This window comes from Curcuma longa, chromosome 7 (assembly GCF_044706935.1).
Source record: "Curcuma longa cultivar G26 ecotype Majalengka, Jawa Barat chromosome 7, ITB_CL_G26_1.1, whole genome shotgun sequence".
Classification (NCBI taxonomy): Eukaryota; Viridiplantae; Streptophyta; class Magnoliopsida; order Zingiberales; family Zingiberaceae; genus Curcuma; species Curcuma longa.
In genome coordinates this window covers 10,005,971-10,027,609 of record NC_133867.1, presented here as the reverse complement: position 1 = coordinate 10,027,609, position 21,639 = coordinate 10,005,971, and the positions used below count along the sequence as shown (strand labels likewise).

General features: G+C 35.4%; 5 non-coding genes across 5 annotated transcripts; 2 read left to right on the top strand and 3 right to left on the bottom strand.

Annotated features, from left to right (window-relative positions):
* Positions 1-281: 281 nt before the first annotated feature.
* On the bottom strand, positions 282-365 carry TRNAY-GUA (transfer RNA tyrosine (anticodon GUA)). The gene is given in 2 exon segments: positions 282-317; positions 329-365. It is a non-coding gene; the product is annotated as a tRNA-Tyr (tRNA).
* Positions 366-5,078: 4,713 nt separating this feature from the next.
* TRNAV-AAC (transfer RNA valine (anticodon AAC)) lies at positions 5,079-5,152 on the top strand. Its single transcript has one exon. It is a non-coding gene; the product is annotated as a tRNA-Val (tRNA).
* A 2,258-nt stretch (positions 5,153-7,410) lies between these two features.
* TRNAY-GUA (transfer RNA tyrosine (anticodon GUA)) lies at positions 7,411-7,494 on the bottom strand. Its single transcript is given in 2 exon segments — positions 7,411-7,446; positions 7,458-7,494. It is a non-coding gene; the product is annotated as a tRNA-Tyr (tRNA).
* Positions 7,495-17,665: 10,171 nt separating this feature from the next.
* TRNAV-AAC (transfer RNA valine (anticodon AAC)) lies at positions 17,666-17,739 on the top strand. The gene has a single exon. It is a non-coding gene; the product is annotated as a tRNA-Val (tRNA).
* Positions 17,740-20,405: 2,666 nt separating this feature from the next.
* Positions 20,406-20,489, bottom strand: TRNAY-GUA (transfer RNA tyrosine (anticodon GUA)). The gene is given in 2 exon segments: positions 20,406-20,441; positions 20,453-20,489. It is a non-coding gene; the product is annotated as a tRNA-Tyr (tRNA).
* Between the last annotated feature and the right edge of the window lie 1,150 nt (positions 20,490-21,639).

Below are 21,639 nucleotides of genomic sequence, written 5' to 3'. Positions count from 1 at the left end.
AAAATAAAAGTATTTTTATGTAAAAAATAGAACAGAGTATGTTTTTATTACTTTTAATAATAAAGAAATAGGGTTGTTGACGATTTCCTATTTAAATCGGCTTTGAAAGTGCCCTTATGATTCTTTTTTTTTTGTAGAAAGGTGAATTTTCTTCAATAGCTTAGTAAAATTTTGCACTAAATTATTTTTATTGACAAATAAGTAATATTATTAACTGCCTCATTTTTCTGTAAAATAGAAATGGAATTTCTAAGAAATGTGTGTCATCAAAAGCTAAAAATTCCGACCTGCCGGATTCGAACCAGCGACCTAAGGATATTCTGCTCCACTACAGTCCTCCGCTCTACCAACTGAGCTAAGGTCGGTCTTGTAACTATGTACAACTATGAATTATATATTTAGTATTGGATTATTGTTGCTACGGCACCTTTTGCTATTAGTAATCTCTTCTACAAAAGATGGAATCCGCCACCTTAGCATAAACATTGTATCGATCAATCCAAAATTATCGTTGGCAGATCTTAACGTTACTATAGACTCAATTAAACTCGATTTGGGTTAAAACCAAATTCAAATTGAACTAGGCCGGACTTGGGTCAGGATTTGGCTATTGTACCTTCTGATACTTTGTGGATAGATACCGATGTTATTACTCATATAAGTGTCACTATCTATGTAGGACTGTCTCAAGAGTCATTTTTTGCTTAATGGTGAAGGATATATCTATATGGGAAATGAAGAAAAGGCTAAAGTTGACTTGATTGGTGTTTTTAGGCTTTGTTTATGAACCAATTGTTTGTTAGATTTAGAAAATACATTTATTGTATCATCTTTTCAACGGAATTTAATTTTAATTTATTATTTGGACAAATCAGGTTATTATTGTTCATTTGGAAATGCAATTTTTAATATTTTTTATAATTTAGTATTGGTTGACAATGATTCATTGGTTGATAAGTTTTATAAATTAAATACCATAACTATTATGGTTGACAACGTAATTATGCATAGGATCAATACAAAACGTAAATTGATTAATGAGAATTCATCTATATTGTGGAATAGGAGTTTATGATATATATCCAAACAACACCTAAAAAGATTAATATCACATGAAATTCTCGATTCTCTTGACATGACAGACTTTGATGTCTATATCGAGTGTGTTAAGAGGAAGATAACTAACAAAAGAAATAAGAAGGCGAGTAGTTGTTGTTTTGGAACTAATACATACAGATATTTGTGGATCATTTTCTAAGGCATCTTGGAATTGATACATATATTTTATTAGCTTCATAGACAATTACTCTCAATTCGGATATCTATACCTCATTCTGAGAAGTCACAATCTTTAAACATGCTCAAAATTTTTAAAGCTGAAGTCGAAAATCAACTAGATAAAAAAATTAAAGTCATCTAATCCGATTGTGGAGGTGATCAATATTATGATCGATATGATGGATCAGGTGAACAATGTTCAGGATCTTTTACAAATTATTTTATAGAGTGTAAGATTGTACCTCATTATACCATGTCTGGTACTCCCAATCAGAATGGTATAGCTAAGTGACGCAATTGTATCACAAAAGATATAGTAAGAAGTATGATGATTTTCACTTCTTTATCTGAATCTTTGTGGGGTAAGGCATTCAAGACTGCAGTTTACCTACTTAACAGAATATCAAGTAAGACAGTAAATAAAACCTCATTCGAGATGCCAATGGGTAGAAAGTCTATTATTAGGCATTTACATGTCTGGGGTTGTCTAGCGGAGGTTGAGCCTTATAAGTCTAATGAAAAGAAATTAGACTCAAGAATTGTGAGTCGTAATTTTGTAGGTTACTATGAAAAGTCTAGAGAGCATAAATTTTACGATCCCTCTAATAGATCCTTCTTCAAAATGGGAAACACCAAATTCATTGAGCACAATGAGAGTGAGAAAGTTAGGGAAATAATTTTTTAGAAAAGTGTAAACAATCCTCCTATGGTCACTACTAGTGCCATAAATAGCGGTATGATACCGCACATCATGGATATTGCACATCCAAAGAGAATAGTAAATTAATCAAGATATTCCCGTGACATCTCTAATACAGTTGAAGGATCCCTCCACTCAAATGAGATATTACCGCATATTAATGAGCAAATACCTCAACCACATTAAAAACAAGTGTCTTTAAGGCGATATACAAGGGAATAGAGATCCACGATGTCTTGTGAATCTCAAAGAGGATGAGTTTAACATTGGATTGGAAAGTGAAACTGTAGATTAATGTCATGCAAGAAGAGTCGAAGTCTATGACAAATAATGACGTTTAAGAACTTGTCGAATTGCCCAAAGGTATGAAATCCATTGGTTATAAATAGATATTTCAACTTAAGTAAGATTTAAGGGGTAATGTCGAAAAGTATAAGACTCGTCTTGTTCCTAAGGGATCACTCAAAAGGAAGACATTGATTATAAGGAGACTTTCTCACTTGTGTCGACGAAAGACTCTTTTAAGGTAATCATGGCACTTGTAGCTCATTTTGATTTGGAGCTACATCAAATGAACGTAAAGATTGTATTTCTCAATGGAGACATTGAGGAGTCTATATAAATGGTGCAATCGGAGAACTTTGAATCTAAAGATTCAAAGCACCTAGTATGTCAATTAAAGAAGTCCATTTATTGTTCAAAATAGGCGTCCCATCAATAGTACCAGAAATTTGATCAAGTGGTCATCTCATTTGGATTTAGAGAAAACCATGTTGATTAATGCATAAATGTTAAGTTCAGTGGGAGCAAGTTTGTTATACTTGTCCTGTATGTGGCTGACGTATTGCTTGCAAATAATAATAAGGGGTTGTTACATGAAACCAAATCATTTCTATCCAGTTGTTTTGAAATGAAAGATCTTGATGAAGCATCGTTTGTATTACACATACAGACATATCGTAATCGTTCTAGAGGCATTCTTGGACTTTCACAGAAAACCTATATTGAAAATGTGCTTATAAGGTATGCCATGCAAAATTGTGCACCTGGTGACATATCAATGTCTAGAGGTGACAGATTCAACCTGCAGCAGTATTCATGGCTTGAAATTGAAAAAAAAGAGATAGACCAACTCCCTTATGCGTTTGCTGTGGGAAGTATCATGTTTGTACAAGTATGTATACAACCATATATTGCATTCATAGTGGGGATGTTAGGTAGATATGTAAGTAACCCAGGACCATCATACTAGAAAGTGATAAAGAGAGTGATGTGATATTTGTGAAAAACTAAAAGACATATGCTTACGTATAAGAGGTCAGATCACCTGAAGGTGATTGGATATTCAGACTTTGATTTTGTTGAATGCTTGGATAGCAGGAGGTCCACTTCATGATATATTTTCATACTTGTTGGAGGGGCTATATTTTGAAAAAACATCAAGCAGACGCTAGTAGCCACTTCTACTATGGAGGCAGAGTTGATAGCATGCTACAAAACATCCAATCATGGAATTTGACTACGGAATTTCATCACAGCACTACATATCGTTGATAGTATTAATAGACCATTGAGGATTAACTGTGATAATAAAGCTGTAGAACTTTATGCCAAAGATAACCATAGTTCATCAAAGTCTAAACATATCTACATCAAGTTTCTAACGAATATTAAAGAAAGAGTTCAAAGTCGTCAGGTGTGATAAAGCACATTAGTATAGATTTCATGTTGGTAGATCCACTCATTAAGGGCTTGGTGCCTAAGATATTTCATGCGCATAGTATGGATATGGGAGTACTTCTTATGGAAGAAAAATTCGTTTAGTGAGATCTATATATATTTTATTGTTCTATGTTTGTTAATAAAGATAAATATTTTGTTTTGATATTTATAGGTACTTAAAGTTTAAAAATATTAATGGTTATTTATATGTTTGTTTGACATTCTGAAATAAAATATCATAATTTACTATTGTAGTTTAACATTTGATATTTGTAAATATGATACATATTTCTTTAGGAATCACAAGGCTTGGATCATGATTTGCTGTTGTAGTTTAGCATAAAGTATTTATAAATATGATTAGACTTTATCTTTTGAGTCATTCAGGATTAATTAGAAATTGACATGTACTGATCATATTTCATATAATTTTCATATTACATTTCCACATATTGATCTATATCATTAATAACATTGGTATTATGATTATTGTTAAGACTTGTTACAGGCATATATAGTAGTTATAACCTCTTTAGTCCTGTACCAATAAAGTTAATGGATCAGATTATTTACAGGGGTATTTTTGTACCCATAGCGTCTGATATCAACTGAAATTATAATCGTATATCATATATATATCACATATAGCTCAAGTGGGAGATTTATTTATTTAATCTTTTAAATTGGATTTAATTATAATTTATATATGCGAATACGAACCGAACTCATTTAAGTGATCTAATTAAGGTTTATTGTATTTCGGATTATTTGATATGGATTAAATATGTAGAATAGGTCAATCCGTTCCGTTATTTTCTATGAGTTGATAATAGATTGAATTTCTATATACAAGGTTTAGTCCATGAGGATTTAAGAACAACTGATTTTCTAGTTTTATTTTTCATTGATGAAGGTGTTCCGGCGCTGATATCCTAATTCCTTTGAAAGACTCCCCTCCATGCTTTCGCTTCATCTTTTTTCGCAGAGATTGAGTAATTGACGTTGTAAGACAAAGACAATGACTTCTCAATCAGATTCTATGTTATGTTGTTATTTATATATTTTTATGATAAATTATATTTTGTTAAAATTAGATTCTTATTTTATTTATATTTTTAATTATGTAAATTTTCTTATTGGATTTATAAAATTTTTATAATTTAGGATTTATAAATTCTTTTATGCACTAAGTGAACGAGTATTCGATGACAGTTCAGTTGTGATTCAATGGATCTCAATTGGAATGGAGTATTTCTTCATTCTGTTAAAAAAAAACAAAGAGTGGAAAGAGAGAGGAGTTAGTTTTCCGGTACATTAATGGATTTGATTGTACATCTTTAATTAGAGATAAATTGATGTTAAGATATAAATCATCAATGGTGTCGTGGTGTAGTTGGTTATCACGTCAGTCTAACACATTGAAGGTCTCCGGTTCGAACCCGGGCGACGCCATGTTTTTTTTTGTCTGAAAAATTTTAAATGGGCCTGCAGATTTCTTGAACGGGCCGGAATCAGAGTCAGTCCAGGTGATCAAATTCAAGCCCACAAGTTTTTCTGATTGGTCTCACAAATTTTCAAATGCGCCGCAGTTCGAGTCCAGTCAACTGATATGTATGCTCAAATAGATCAATTAATTAATTAGATAGTGGATAAATTAATTAATTTTTATTGATTTGATTTATTTAATTTTCATAACAAAGTTTCGATTGATTGTCCAAATAATAATAATCTGTTCGAGGTCATGCCTCAAGCTGCTACATCAGCCGTGCATACCGATAAATTATAAGAATAGTTAACTTTTTGAAAAATTAATTTATTTGAAATTTAAAAAAAGTTATTAATATGTTTTAAATAAATTATCTTTATAAACACTTGGATTATTCATGGTAATAATCCATTTAAATATAAGTACCGTGTCACTTCCAAATTTTATTTTGGTCGAATATTATTTTGAATGAGGTCAGGTCTCTATTATTAGATAATATATCTAATATTGTATATAATATATATATATAAAAAAAGAAAACTAAATGGCACTTCTAAAATATATATAGTGTAAAATATTAATTATTAGTTAAATATTAACGAGCTAGGGAAGAAAACAAATCAACCAAGATGATCGATCTCTTCCTATCAAATAATTAATATTATAGATTCATTGATTGTCCATCAAGATGAGCTTAATTAATTTAGGCGTTGACTCACTCAAGGAAGAGGCTTGTCATTAAACTTAGCTTGTTGTATTAGAACCTTAACATTAACAGAAGCTTATGTGTCAATTCTAACTTTAATTAACTCATTGATGATCTTGTTAATTATATAAGTAACGCCTTGGCATCATGATTGAGACCAATTTCCTTTTATCAAATAACAATATCTCTAATAAAGTGTTTTAATATCATCTCCCTAAATGTTGGTTTTTCAATGAAACCTCCACTTAAACGACAAAGCTTCATGTTCTTCTTCCAATAGAATTGTAGCATCATATATTTTTCTTCCTCCATTAGGCACAAGCATATATACATATGAGATGACTTAGCCATATCATATTTAAAAATTCTTCCATTTGAGTAATATACGATCTACTGAAAAATTTCTAACCTTAGAGAGGCAACTACTATCATTGTGTACTTCACGAGAAATCAACAAACACAATCTAATAAATACCCAAGCGAATAATCTTCTTATTTATCATCAACTTTTAAGTCATATTAAACAAATCTATTAATCTACCAATTCTCTTCTACAAAAAGGTAGAATCGGTCATTCTAGCGGTCGTCCCACACAATCACCTTTATGATCATCTATGAGGAGGTAAATTGAAAAACTATAGTTGATTATACTATCCAAAAGATAGAGACTCATTTTTTTCATACTTATTTCGATTAGGTAAAGTGAGCATTGAGATTAATTGATTCAAATTATATATATATATATATATATATATATATAAATAAATTATACTCAAATATTAAAAAACAATCTATAAGTATTATTATAAATTAAATACTATGATTAATAAAAATCTACGAAAATTAATATATCATTTATAAAATATAAATATTTCATAAAAAATTTGAAGATAACTAAGATATCATTTATAAAATCTAAATATTTTGTTAAAAAAAAAAGAAGTACCTTTGAGAGTGATCATTTTTCCATTTATATAATAAAAAGGAAAAAATAATTTAATTTTTTAAAAATTAATATTCTATGTTGCGCCAAATGGATAAAGAATTCCCTATAATTTCTTATTCTAACCGTGGAAGAAGAAAGATCAATTATTCTTTAAAAATTTATATTTAAGTTAGATATGATGATATATAATAAAAGGATGATACATAATGATATAAGAAAATTTATATAATCAATTCTATTTAAATAGATAATAAGTTTATTATGGTTGCTGTCATAGTAATTAGACGGGTTGTTAAAATAAAAATATTTTTATGTAAAAAAAATAGAATAGAGTATGTTTTTATTACTTTTAATAATAAAGAAATAGGGTTGTTGATGATTTCCTATTTAAATCGGCTTTGAAAGTGGCCGTATGATTTTTTTTTTTTGTTAGAAAGGTGAATTTTCTTCAATAGCTTAGTAAAATTTTGAACTAAATTATTTTTATTGACAAATAATTAATATTATTAACTGCCTCATTTTTCTGTAAAGTGGAATTTCTAAGAAATGTGTGTCATCAAAAATCTAAAACTTCCGACCTGCCGGATTCGAACCAGCGACCTAAGGATAATCTGCTCAACTACAGTCCTCCGCTCTACCAACTGAGCTAAGGTCGGTCATGCATTAAGTCGATTTAATAATTATATATAGATATAAATTAATGGATTATTATTGATATGAGATCGTTTACTATTAATAATCTCATAGCATAAACATTGTTCCGATCAATCCAAAATTATGGTTGGCAGATCTTAACATTACTATAGACTCAATAATATTTACCTAAATATATTACTATAGTTTCACATATGTTTGAATTGCTATACTAATAAACTATTACTATTATTATTATTTAATTACATGAGAAAAAAAAAACATGTTAAAAATTAATTTCATTGATAGTTTGATTACAATCCGTAGCAAAATAATATATTTTACTATCATATTTATAAATTAGAAAGTATATATAATTTTAGAGTCACTAAATGCAAGCATTCATACCTTTTATCATTTATCAAGTAATTGAAAAAAAATGCTTATGTATATGATTTGAAATGAAAGGATGATATATTTTTGCCCTATTTCAATTTACTTTTTAATAAAAATGTGAAATTCATCACTCAAACGGTTGTATACGATCAGTTTCACGATCGTCTGTGAAAAAGTAAATTGAAAAACTGAAGTTGACCACTACAAGGTAGGACATTACCTCGACTTTGTCGAAATTTAACTCTTGTCCATTTCAAATTTTATCATAACAACTTGTTATGTCTCAGGTTCTGTTTTAATTTACTCTAAACAGTAGAGAATGAGAATTAACAAGGGAAATCGGGACAAGGCAATCTACGTAAGCGAGAAAGGTAGAAAGTATCGGCAATAGGTCCGGCAGATACAAGACAAGAGTAAGGAAGTTACCTCAAAAACCTAAGAAGAATGGCAGGCGCCCACCGAAACTAGATAGCAGCAAGCCCTTATATTAGGGCATCCACAATACCTCAAACGCTATCCAAAGGACCCATTCCAAGCGAAGATTTGGTCCGAAGGAAAGGGTGGCCACTTCGGTTACGGAGAATAAGGGAAACGGGCATATGGTAAGGCCCAAACAGGGAAAACTCGTGCAAAAAGTAGGCCAGGAAGCAAGAAGCACACTAGCGTCCATAAATCACGCAAATAAGTTTTCACGAAACAAAAGTTCTAAGCCCGTATCAAACATCACACAAATACGTTTTCACAAGACGAAATCCCAAGTCTGTGCTAGACGTCACACAAATAAGTTTCACAAAACAACATCACAAAAGTAGTTAAGTTCGATAGGCAGTCGCTTAGTCCTGCTTCTCCTCCTCTGGGAGTTCATCCCATACTTTGTTGGGGTCCAGGAAGCTCAGGTCGGCACCCTTAGGTATCAGGCCCGACCTCACAAATTGCTTCCCTGCTCCATCAAAGCCATATCGCAACATCTTACTAGTCCGAGCCCCTAGCAACTCATAAAATTCTGGTGACTTTAGGAAGGCAGCTTTCCTCTCCTGCCAATGCTGCTCCTCCTCCTCCTTCAATCCAGCTAACTCCCCTCGAAGATCAGCCAGCACCTTCTCATGGTCAGCAGACAATTGGGCCCGGGAGTTCTTTTCTTCTGATAGCTGGAGTTCCATAGCCTGTCTCTGTTGAATACTCTCTAAAAGCTCTTTATGGATCTCCTCCCGTTGCCTGCATTGAGAGGACAGGTCAGCCGCCAACTTACCTTGCCCTTCCCTCAGCTGGGCCACCTCCTGTCGAGTAGAAGTCAACTCCCTTTGCGAAGCCTTCAGCGCGGCTTGGGAGGCCTGCAGCTCCTGTTCTAGCTGCTGGAGACGGGAGGTCCTAAGCTCGGCATCCTTGCGCAGCCTCGCCAACTCTGCAGAGGCCCTCTTCACTTCGGCACGAGCTTCCTCGGCCTCCAAACGGGAAGTCTCGGCATGAGCCTTGACCCTAGCTAACTCTGCCTCGACTAGAGGGGTCTTCAACTTGGGCTTGGAGGTCGGCCACCTGGGTTTCAAGTTGACGTTTGGCAGCTTCCAACGGGAGGGACCCGGCGTTCCAGTTCTTGATACTCCTTCAGGACCTAAGGATGCAGGCCAGGGAATCACCACAAGATTCAAAGTAATTTATAAAAACAAAAGAAAAATCATACCCTGCCCAGAGACCCATTTATGCGCTGACATAACAGGTCATTAGACAACTTGGGGAGCACCTCCGCCTCATAGCGCCTATAGTCTTCCACGGAGGTGCAAACCCTATCAGCAGGAGCCTGAAGGCATGGTTTGCAAAGGCAGGCTCTGAACTCACTGAAGCACGAGGAGGACGCGTAGCCGCTATTTCTTCGACTGCACCTGCCGGCTGAACCACAGGAGCGTCGACCTTTCAGAGGAGCTGGCTAGGGACTTACCCTTGTCATGCTGGCGCTTGGTGCGGAGCTCGGGGAGGATAGATCTTAGCGGGGAGACCACAAAGGCTCTGATTCGGGGATAGGGACCTGGTCTTCCACAGGCTCGGTTATGTCTATAATGATCGGCTCTGATCCCCCTAGGGCTGGGGAAACTTGCTTCCCGGCCTCCCTAACCCTCTTTCGGGAGCGGGTCTCCCTGGCGGTCGTGGAGACGGGAACATCCACTGGAGGGGCCTCCGGAGTTGGCTCGGGCACCGAAGAAGGACCCAGCTCCACCGCCGCATCTGAAACCCCTCCCCGAGGGACTCGACAGGAACAGAAAAATGAACTAGGCCCTCAGAAGGGGCCGGTAGGGATACCTCCTCATCAGCAGTAGCAGCAGCAGGGGCTGAAGTCCCAGCCTCCTCCGCAGCCGAGGTCCTCTCCCCCTCTGCAGCTGGAGTCCCAGCTCCAGCAGTAGCTGCAGAAGTCTCAGGCTCAGCACCAACAATAGCCTCTCCCAGCTCGGGGGTAGCCCCGGAAGAGCCAGCAGCATCCTCTCCCACCCACCAACTATCGGTGGTGGTAAGCTCCCACTTCATACTCTTCTTAACAGAGGCGCCCAGCATGATGTCCCCTACCAAAAAGAAAGAAAGAAAGATTAGTTAGTATTAAAAATGAATTATAAAAGACACCAAGGGAACTTACTCAGAGAGGCACCCAGGGGAATATCATTAGGACTCAGCCCAGCCTTATACAGCAAGGCCTCATTGGCTACCAGAGCCTGTACATCGAACTTGAGGTCCAACAAAATCTTAGAAGTCGTCAGGAAGATATGGCTAAACTGATACTGATCCAAATTGGGAGAGGGCAGTGGTTCTGGACGGAAGAAAGTGGGCCAATTATAAGGGTGAGGAGGCTTCAGGAAGAAATACCTATCCTTCCAACCCTTGTGAGAGGTAGGATAGTTGTCCAAAAAATTATGACCGGGCCTAGTGGACAAATAGATCTCACCCGTTCCTCCCTTCTTAAGGTCGAAGAAGTAATGGAAGGTGGTGGGATCCCTGGGAATCTGGTAAACATCATAGATGATAGAGGTACCACAGAACAAGCTAAAAGAGTTTGGAGCTAGCTGGGAAAGCGAAAGTTGGAAGTAGGAGGCCAGGTTCTGCAAAAAGAATGGAATGGGAAAACGCAGGCCTCCCTCTATTTGCTCACGAAAGAAAGTCACATACCCCGGCGGAGGTTCGTGGGGCCTCTGGCCCCTAGTAGGGACCAGAATCTGGTGATCAGCAGGGATCCCGAATTGGGCGCGAAGCAGGATCCCCTCATCCTCAGTGAATCGAGAAGGTTTGCACCTCTCGTACCACAGGACCTTGGTTGACATTAGGGTCGGTACCAAGGAAGACGAAGGGCAACAGAATCCTAAGAGACTAGTGACTAATAAAACCAGGGGAGCTCGCAAGAAGAAACCCTAAGCGAAAGAAGAGGCGGAGACAGAGAGGATAACACGAAGCCACAAGTAGGGCAAACTGGAAAAAGACGATCAGAGATGGAAAACTAGGGTTTCGAGAGAAAACGAAGAGAACCGGAAGAAGAACCCGAGGAATGCAAGGAAGGCGACCAAAAGGAAGACTTACGAAAAGCGAGGGGCTCACGAAGAAAGATGGAGCACGGGCGACCGAACGCGCGAAGGCAAAGACTAGGGTTAGGCGAAGTAATCGGAAAAGGCGGAAGGAAGAGGAGATAAATCAAACGGTCAGCTGATCTCAACCGTTGATGCACCAAAACCTCAGATCGATGGACTAGGAAGAGTAATAAATCGGGCGCGAAACTTACCATCACTACAGCGATAACGTGGCATAAGAAAGAAGGATCACTTAAGTCCGACTCGGGTTCAGTCAGTCACCTTCAGCTCCTTCGACTAAACTAGGTCGGGAGGCTTGTGATCCGGTATGAAAATCCCTCCCCGAGGAGGAATACATATAGAGGACGGATAGAAGCCTGGAAGGGTATTTTCTGGAGACTAAGGGAAAGGCAGGTAAGATCGACCTCCCTTAACATAAAAGACACAAACCTCACGTAAAAGACCCGGACCCCCTCCCTGCCGTACTGAGAGCCATTTCTCGATAATAATATGTCATCTCATAATCAACCTCCGGACCAGGTACCGGCATCGCATGCCTACCTCCGGGCAATCGGCATCGCATGCCTACCTCATCACATGCCTACCTCATAACAAGGTGCCAGCACGACCTGCCTACCTCCGGACCAGATACCGGCACCGCCTACCTATCTCCGGATTAGGAACCGGCACCACCCGCCTACCTCCGGACCAGGGCTCCAGCAAAGATCGCTGGACCGCTCCAAAGAGATCCCCCACTAAAACAAGGTCGCCAGTACGCAGACATCCTAGGCGCGCCTCCCCAAATCGGCCACTCCCGACCTCCGTCTGCAGCATGTATACTAGCGGGGCACCCCACCAACCTCTCCACAAGAATCGGCAGCTCACCTGCGAGAAGAAAAACATAGACCAAGTCCCTCACTTGGCCCAGTCTAATCCCAAATAAGATACCTCGCGCGGGCACAACTGTCAGATAACGATCTGCAAATCCGAGCCGTCGGATGACCAAAAACCCTCGAAGATTATCCTTACCACATCAATAGGGGATCGATAGCTAATCACAGGCACTGAGATCCTCAAATATCGCCCCCTCCCACCTCTATATAAACTCCACATGTATGACAATGGACTCTCTAAATTTTTTCGAATACACACTTCTTTGTCGTTGCCTGACTTGAGCGTCGGAGTGGCCACGCCGGGATCCCCCGGCGCCCCGCTGACCCGTACGTTCAGTTGTTGTCTCCTCAGGGCCTTTCTCCTCGACGTAGAAGTGCAAATTGACGCGACCTCCTATTGCCTGGTGGTGAGGCTATCGTCGGTAAGAAACCGGAACACTCATTAACGAGTGATTATGTAAATTTCCCCACTCTATTACTCTTAAATTATGTCCTTCTCTCATATTGATTTTTTTTGTTTACTGTTTCTTCTTCTTCCTCGATTAAAATAAGATTAGAGGATTCTTTATCCATTTGACATAAAATAGAATATTAATTTTAAAAAATCAAATTATTTTTTCTTTTTATTATATAATAGAAAAATGATCACTCTCACATTCTTCATTTTTTTTAACGAAACATTTAGATTTTATAAATGACATATCAGTTATCTTGAAATTTTTTTAAAGAAATATTTAGATTTTATGAATGGCATATTAATTTTCATAGATTTTTATTAATCATAGTATTTAATTTATAATAATACTGATAGATTGTTCTATAATATTTGAGAATAATTTGTTACATATATATTTTTTAATTTGGATTGATTAGTCATTGAGATGCTCATTCTACTTAAGCGAAATAAGTATAACAAAATGGGTCTTTATCTTTTCGATATTATGAGAATGGGTAGATTAATAGATTTATTTAATACGACTTAAAAGTTGATGATAAATTAGAAGATTCTTCACTTGATCATTTATTTGATTGTGGTTGTTGATTTCTTGTGAAGTGCACAATGGTAGTAGTCGCCTTTCTAAGGTTAGAAATTTTTTAGTAGATCGTATACTCAAATGGAAGAATTTTAAATATCATCCGGCTAAGTCATCGCAAGTGTATGCTTACGCCTAGCCAAGAAGTTAAATAATGCCCTAATCCTGAAAGGTGAATTAATGTCATGCAAGAAGAGTTGAAGTCTATGGCAAATAATGATGTTTAGAAACTTGTCGAATTGTCCGAAAGTATGAAACTCATTGGTTGTAAATAGATATTTAAAACCAAGTGGGATTCAAGGGGTAATATCGAAAAGTATAATGCTTGTCTTGTTCTTAAGGGATTCACTCAAAAAAAAGACATTAATTACATGGAGACTTTCTCACCTGTGTCGATGAAACACTCTCTTAAGGTAATCATGACACTTGTAGCTCATTTTGATTTGGAGTTATATCAAATGAACGTAAAGACTGCATATATATGGTGCAACCGGAGAACTTTGAGTTTGAAGATTCAAAGCACCTAGTATGCATATTAAAGAAGTCCATTTATTATTTAAAACAAGCATCCCGTCAATAGTACTGAAAATTTGATCAAGTGGTTATCTCATTTGGATTTAGAGAAAATCCTGTTGATCAGTGCATAAATGTCAAGTTTGTTATACTTATCCTATATATGGCTGACATATTGCTTGCAAGTAATAATAAGAGGTTGTTATATGAAACCAAATCATTTCTATCCAGTCGTTTTAAAATGAAAGATCTTGGTGAAACATCGTTTGTATTAGGCATACATATATATCGTGATCGTTCAAGAGGCATTCTTAGACTTTCACAGAAACTCTAGATTGAAAATGTGCTTATAAGATGTGACATGCAAAATTGTGTACCTGGTGACACACTAGTTTCTAGAGGTGACAAATTCAGCCAGCAGCAATGTCCACGGCTTGAACTTAAAAGAAAAGAGATGGATCAACTCGCTTATGCGTCAGCTGTGGGAAGTCTCATGTATGTACAAGTATATACTCGACCAGATATAACATTCATAGTGGGGTAAAGAGAGTGATGTGATATTTGTAAAAAAACTAAAAGACATATGATCACGTATCGAAGGTCAGATCACCTGAAGGTGATTGGATATTTAGACTCCGATTTTGCTGAATGCTTGGATAGCAGGAGCTCCACTTTAGGATATATTTTTATACTCGCTGGAGGGGCTATATCTTGAAAAAGCATCAAGCAGACGCAAGTAGCCACTTCTACTATGGAGGCAGAGTTGATAGCATGCTACGAAGCATCCAATCATGGGATTTGACTGCGGGATTTCATCGCAACGCTGCGTATCGTTGATGGTATTAATAGACCATTAAGGATCAGCTGTGATAATAAAGTTGTAAAACTTTATGCCAAGAACAACCGCAGTTCGTCGAAGTCTAAGCATATCTACATCAATTTTCTAGCGGTTAAAAAAAGAGTTCAGAGTCGTCAGGTGATGATAGAGCACATCAGTATAGATTCCATGTTGGTAGATCCACTCACCAAGAGCTTGGTGCCTAAGATATTTCATGCGCATATTATGAATATGGAAGTACTTCTTATGGGAAAAAAATTCGTCTAGTGGGATCTATATATATTTTATTGTTCTATATTTGTTAATAAAGATAAATATTTTGTTTTGATATTTATACTTACTTAAAATTTAAAAATATTAATGGGTATGTATATGTTTGTTTGACACTCTGAAATAAAATATCATGATTTACTACTGTACTTTAACATTTAGTACTTGTAAATATGATACAGATTCCTTTAGCAATCATAAGGCTTGAATCATGATTTGTTATTGTAGTTTAGCATAAAGTATTTGAAAATATGATTAGACTCTTTTGGGTCATCCAGGATCAATTGAAAATTGACATGTAGTGATCATATTTCATATAATTTTCATATTACATATCTACATATTGATCTGTAATTAATGACATTGGTATTGTGATTATTGTTAGAGCTTATTACAAACATATATAGTAGTTATGACCTCTTTAGTCCTATACCAATAAAGTTAACTATAGACCAGATTATTTACAGGGGTATTTTTGTACTCATAGAGTTTGATATCAACTGAAGTTATAATCGTATATCATATACACATCACATGTAGTTCAAGTCAGAGACGGATTTAAGTAGGGGTTATCCTGGGCTGTAGCCCAGCGCTGTCAGTCTTATAATAATTTATCATTAATAAATATTTTTGAAGGGGCTGGTTGCTCAGTTGGCTAGCGTGTGGGTCCAGTTATCAGGAGGTCGAGGGTTCGAGCCTCTCTCACCCCATTCCTATGATGAATACATAATATAATCTCAAGCATAGATGAATTTGGGCTATTTTTTGGCCTCTAATCTAATTTTAAAAAAATTACATAAGGTTGGGTTATTTTGGGCTTTAATTTAATTTTTAAAAAATTAGATACATATTTTTAGTTTACAATTTGGTATCAAAGAAAAATTAATAGGTTCTTTCTTTGTTCATTGTATTTTGATGTTTAACTCACCTTTTTCATACCTAAAGTCAGCACAGTCCACCTCTAATTTCTGAATCTGTCCCTGGTTCAAGTGAGCGATTGTTGAATTTAATCTCTTAAATTAGACTTAATTATAATTTATATATGCGGATACGAACCGAACCCATTTAAGTAATCTAACTAAGGTTTATCGGATTTCAGATTATTTGATATGAATTAAATATGTAGAATTCGTTAGTCCGTTTCGTTATTATTGAATATGGATTAAATATGTAAAATAAATCAATCCGTTCCGTTATTATCTATGGTTTGATAACAGATCAAATTTTTATATATAAGGTTTAGTCCCTGAGGGTTTAGGAACAACTGATATTCCGCCTTCGTTTCCCATTGACGAAAGTGTTACGACGTCGTCACCCTAATTCTCTTGGAAGACTGCCCTCTTGCTTTCGCTTCATATTTTTCTACAGGGATCGAGCAGTTGACGTTGTAGGAGAAGGACAATGACTCTCCAATCAGATTCCATGTTATTATTTATATATTTTTATGTTAAATCATATTTCGATGGAAGCTCTTATTTGATTTATAAAACTTATATAATTTAGAATTAATAAATTCTTTCAATATCGCATGCATCATTTGGAAAAAGTTATCATGTGAACGAGTATTTGGTGACAGTTCAGTTGTGATTCAATAGATCTCAAGTGGAATAGAGTATTTATTTTTAATTATACACGTTTTTATTCTATTTATAAAATTTATATAAATTTAGAATTTATAAATTCTTTCATCGCGCGTATCGCATGCACCAGTTGAAAAAAATTCTCAACTGGAATAGAATGGAGTATTTCTTCATTCTGTTAAAAAAAAAACAAATAGGGGAAAAGAGAGAAGAGTTAGTTTCCCTGTACACTAGTGGATCACGAGAAGTGTACATTTTTTCTAATTAGAGATAAATATACATTAAGAGATAATTTATTAATGGTGTCGTAGTGTAGTTGGTTATCACGTCAGTCTAACTAAGGTTTATCAGATTTAAGATTATTTAATATGGATTAAATATGTAGAATTCGTTAGTCCGTTTCGTTATTATTGAATATGGATTAAATATGTAAAATAAGTCAATCAATTTTGTTATTATCGATAATAGATCAAATTTTTATATACAAGGTTTAGTCCTTGAGGGTTTAGGAACAACTAATATTCCGCCTTCGTTTCCCATTGACGAAAGTGTTACGACGTCGTCATGTGACCCTAATTCCCTTGAAAGACCATCCTCTTGCTTTCACTTTATATTTTTCCACAGGGATCGAGCAGTTGACGTTGAAGGACAAGGACAATGACTCTCCAATAAGATTCCATGTTATTATTTTTATGTTATATCATATTTCGATGCAAGTTCTTATTTGATTTATAAAACTTATATAATTTAGAATTTATAAATTCTTTCAATATCGTATGCATCACTTGGAAAAAATTATCAGTGAATGAGTATGTGGTGATAGTTCAGTTGTGATTCGATAGATCTCTAACTGGAATAGAGTATTTATTTTTAATTATACAAGTTTATATTTGATTTATAAAATTTATATAATTTAGAAATTATAAATTCTTTCATTGCGCGTATCCCATGCACCAGTTGAAAAAAAAAATTCTCAACTGGAATAGAATGGAGTATTTCTTCATTCTGTTAAAAAAAAAAACAAATAGGGGAAAGAGAGAAGAGTTAGTTTCCCTGTACACTAGTGGATCACGAGAAGTGTACATCCTTTTCAATTAGAGATAACATCTTATTAAGAATCATTTCACCAATGGTGTCGTGGTGTAGTTGGTTATCACGTCAGTCTAACACACTGAAGGTCTCCGGTTCGAACCCGGGCGACGCCATTTTTTTTTTTTTGTCTGAAAAATTTTAAATGGGCTCGCAGATTTCTTGAACGGGCCCGGCAACAGAGTCTAGGCGACGCCATTTAAGCCCACAAGTTTTTTTGATTGGTCTCACAGATTTTCAAATGCGCTGCAGTTCGAGTCCACTCAACTGATATGTATGCTCAAATAATCAATTAATTAGATAGTCCATAGAATTAATTAATTAATTTTTATTGATTTTATTGATTTAATTTTCATAACAAAGTTTCGATTGATTCTCCAAATAATAATAATAATAATAATAAGCTGCCATCATCAGCCGTGCATACCGATAAATTATAAGAATATTTAACTTTTTGAAAAATTAATTTATTTGAAATTAAAAAAAAAGTTATTAATATTTTTAAAATAAATTATCTTTATAAATTAAACACTTGGATTATTCATGGTAATAATCCTTTTAAATATGAGTACCGTGTCACTTCCAAATTTTATTTTGGTCGAATATTATTTTGAATGAGGTCAGGTCTCTATTATTAGATAATATGTCTAATATTGTATATAATATAAAAAAAGAAAAAGTAAATGACACTTCTAAAATATATATAGTATATAATTTTATTATTAGTTAAATATATATTAACGAGAGAAGAAAAAAATTGTCAACTAAGATGCATGATCTCTTCCAATCAAATAAAATTAATATTATATATTCATTGATTGTTCAAGATGAGCTTAATTAATTTAGGCGTTGACTCACTCAAGGGAGAGGCATGCCATTAAACTTGTTGTATTATATTAGATAACAATGAGAGAGAGAAGATACGAGATATCAATGACTATGAGGATATATTTTTTTGAAAAATCAATATGGAAAGGAAGGCTATATTTTTGAAAGATCAATATAGAAGCCCCCAGGGTGTAGCACAGATGGTGGAGGCATGATATTGTTGGTGTAATGGTTAAGTGTCAATTACAGGCAGGGGCGGATCCAGGATTTCATATTTGGGGGGTCATATAATGAAAACGATATACTCATTTGAACAAAAGAATTGCCCAAAGATACATATCAAGGACCTAAGTACAAACTTACATATTCGGCTGAAACTCATCCGATTTACTTCTTCTCTTCGACTCTTCGATCTGCCCTTCACGCCACTGTCGCCGCCGATTGACCCTGTTACCGGCACTGCCCAATCCACCCTTCACTCACCGGCGTCCTCAACCACCTTGCAGATCGCCGACAATCCAAGCTGGAGTTGTTGCCGCCGCGCCCGACGAAGACACGAAGAAGACGGAGGCGCGATCGGGACCCAACGAAGGCAGACTCGCGATTTCTAGGTTTCCTTATCGGCTTATCGGGTTAGTTTAGGATCCAATAGATCAACAACCCATTAACCCTAAAACCTATTAACCAGTAACCCTAAGGGTTTAATCTAAACATATTAAAGGTTCAACTTGGGTTGGGGGGCCATGGCCCCCCCGGGCCCCTTAATACATCCGCCCCTGATTACAGGAGGTGATGACCTGGAGTCGATTCCACCATACGTCTAACATCTGTATATCTGCATAAACCTTTTTCTATATCCGTGGGACCGTTAAGTAGCGGATCTATTTTGTTTTTTGAAAAAATCAATATAGAAAGTGAAGAGTCAATTATATTAGGCTAAAAAAATAACATATATAATTAAAAATAATAATTACAAAATAATCTGAAATAAATAAAATTAAAACAATTTACTATTAAAAGTGAATATTTTCTTTTTAAAATGAATAAAAATAATATTAAATTATTAAAAGTTATAGGTCTTATTAAAATTGAGATACTAGACATAGACATGACCTGAGTTGTCATTGAACTAATAAAGATACATTTAAAATGATATATACATGTACATAGACTATCACTAGATGTTCTATTAGATAGATAATATAAAATCATGATATATATGCACATCGAATGAGTAAGAAGAAGATAAAAAAACTTAATTAGTAATAATAAAATAAGATAAAATTTATTTAAATATAAATGATGAGATAGTAAAGAATAAAGTCCAATAAAATAAAAGGAATCATACAGTCGATCCCACCTAGGGAAATAATTATTGATCATTATTGGTGGTAGAATAGTTTTAATTAAGTTATTAAAAATTATTTTGATATAATATTATATATATAGTAATTTTGATATAAATTAAGTTATTAATCAAAAAATATTCGATTAGTAATGATAAAATAAAGTTTATTTAAATATAAATGAGAATAATAAAATAAAATAAATTTTATTTAAGTTAGATATGATGATATATAATGACATAAGAAAATTTATATAGTCAATTCTATTTAAGTAGATAATAAGTTTATTATGGTTGTTGTTATAGTAATTAGACGGGTTGTTAAAATAAAAATATTTTTTATGTAAAAAAAATAGAAGAGACTATGTTTTTATTACTTTTAATAATAAAGAAATAGAGTTGTTGATGATTTCCTATTTAAATCGGCTTTGAAAGTGGCCGTATAATTTTTTTTTTTTGGTTAGAAAGGTGAAATTTCTTCAATAGCTTAGTAAAATTATGCACTAGATTATTTTTATTGACAAATAATTAATATTATTAACTGCCTCATTTTTCTGTAAAAATGAAATGGAATTTCTAAGAAATGTGTGCCATCAAAAATCTAAAACTTCCGACCTGCCGGATTCGAACCAGCGACCTAAGGATCATCTGCTCGACTACAGTCCTCCGCTCTACCAACTGAGCTAAGGTCGGTGATACATTAAATTGACTTAATTTATTTATTATATATTGAATAATAGATTATTAATTTTAGAGTCACAAATGCAAGCATTCATACCCTTTATCATTTATCATGTAATTGAAAAAAAATGATTATGTGTATGACTTGAAATGAAAGGAGGATATATTTTTTGCCCTATTTCAATTTACTATTCAGTAAAAAGGTAGAATTCATCATCCCAACGGTCCTGTACGATTAATCCCATGGCCGTTCATAAGGAGGTAAATTGAAAAACTAAAGTTGACCACTACGGGATAGGACATTGCTTCAACTTCATCGAGATTCAACTCTTGTCCACTTCAAACTCCATTATAACCAACTTAACTATGTCCCGAAAATTATGATTTAATTTACTCTAAAAAGTAGAGAATAAGAATGGATAAGAAATAATGTTTAAAGGATAATAATATTATGATTTCGGCAATTGTTAAAAAGATCAAAGTAGCTTTGATTAAGTAGTCAAAAATAATCGTTCAAAATTATTAGGGGGCGTTTGGTTTGGAAAATATTTTCCATTTTCTGTTTTTCATTTTCTATTTCCAGTTTTCCATTTTCTGATCTAGTTTTCAGAAAACAGAAAATGCGTTTGGTATTATACGCTGTTTTCTGTTTTCTGGAAAAGAAAACTGGAAAATGCGTTTGGTTTGGGGGCGTCTTTGCCGCCATGCTCTTCGCCACCTGCGATGGCCTCCGTCTGCTCTTCTGCGCGGACGATACTTGGCGCTTCCTCTCCGACCATGGAAGCAGGCTTTTGGGGAAGGCGCCGCCCTCGTCCCCATCTTCCTCGTCCTCGTCTTCTCCTGGTTTCCTCTGGCGTCTTCCGCGGCGGGGGTTGTGGCGGAGGGGCGTCCTCGGCGACGGTTGCCATGGAAAGGGTGATGAAGGAGGCTTTCGGGGAGAAATTGACGCTCCGCGACACTATAAAGCCGGTGCTGATCCCGTGCTACGACTTGCAGACCTCCGCGCCTCTCGTCTTCTCGCGCAGCCGCCGCTCCCATCCCTTCCGACTCGCGCAGCCGCCGCTCGGATCTCAACGCCGATGATAGAAAAGCGATAGGAAGAGGAGAGGAGGAGGTTATGTCGGGAGAGAAAAAAAATCGGGAGAAGGAGGTGGGGGCGGCC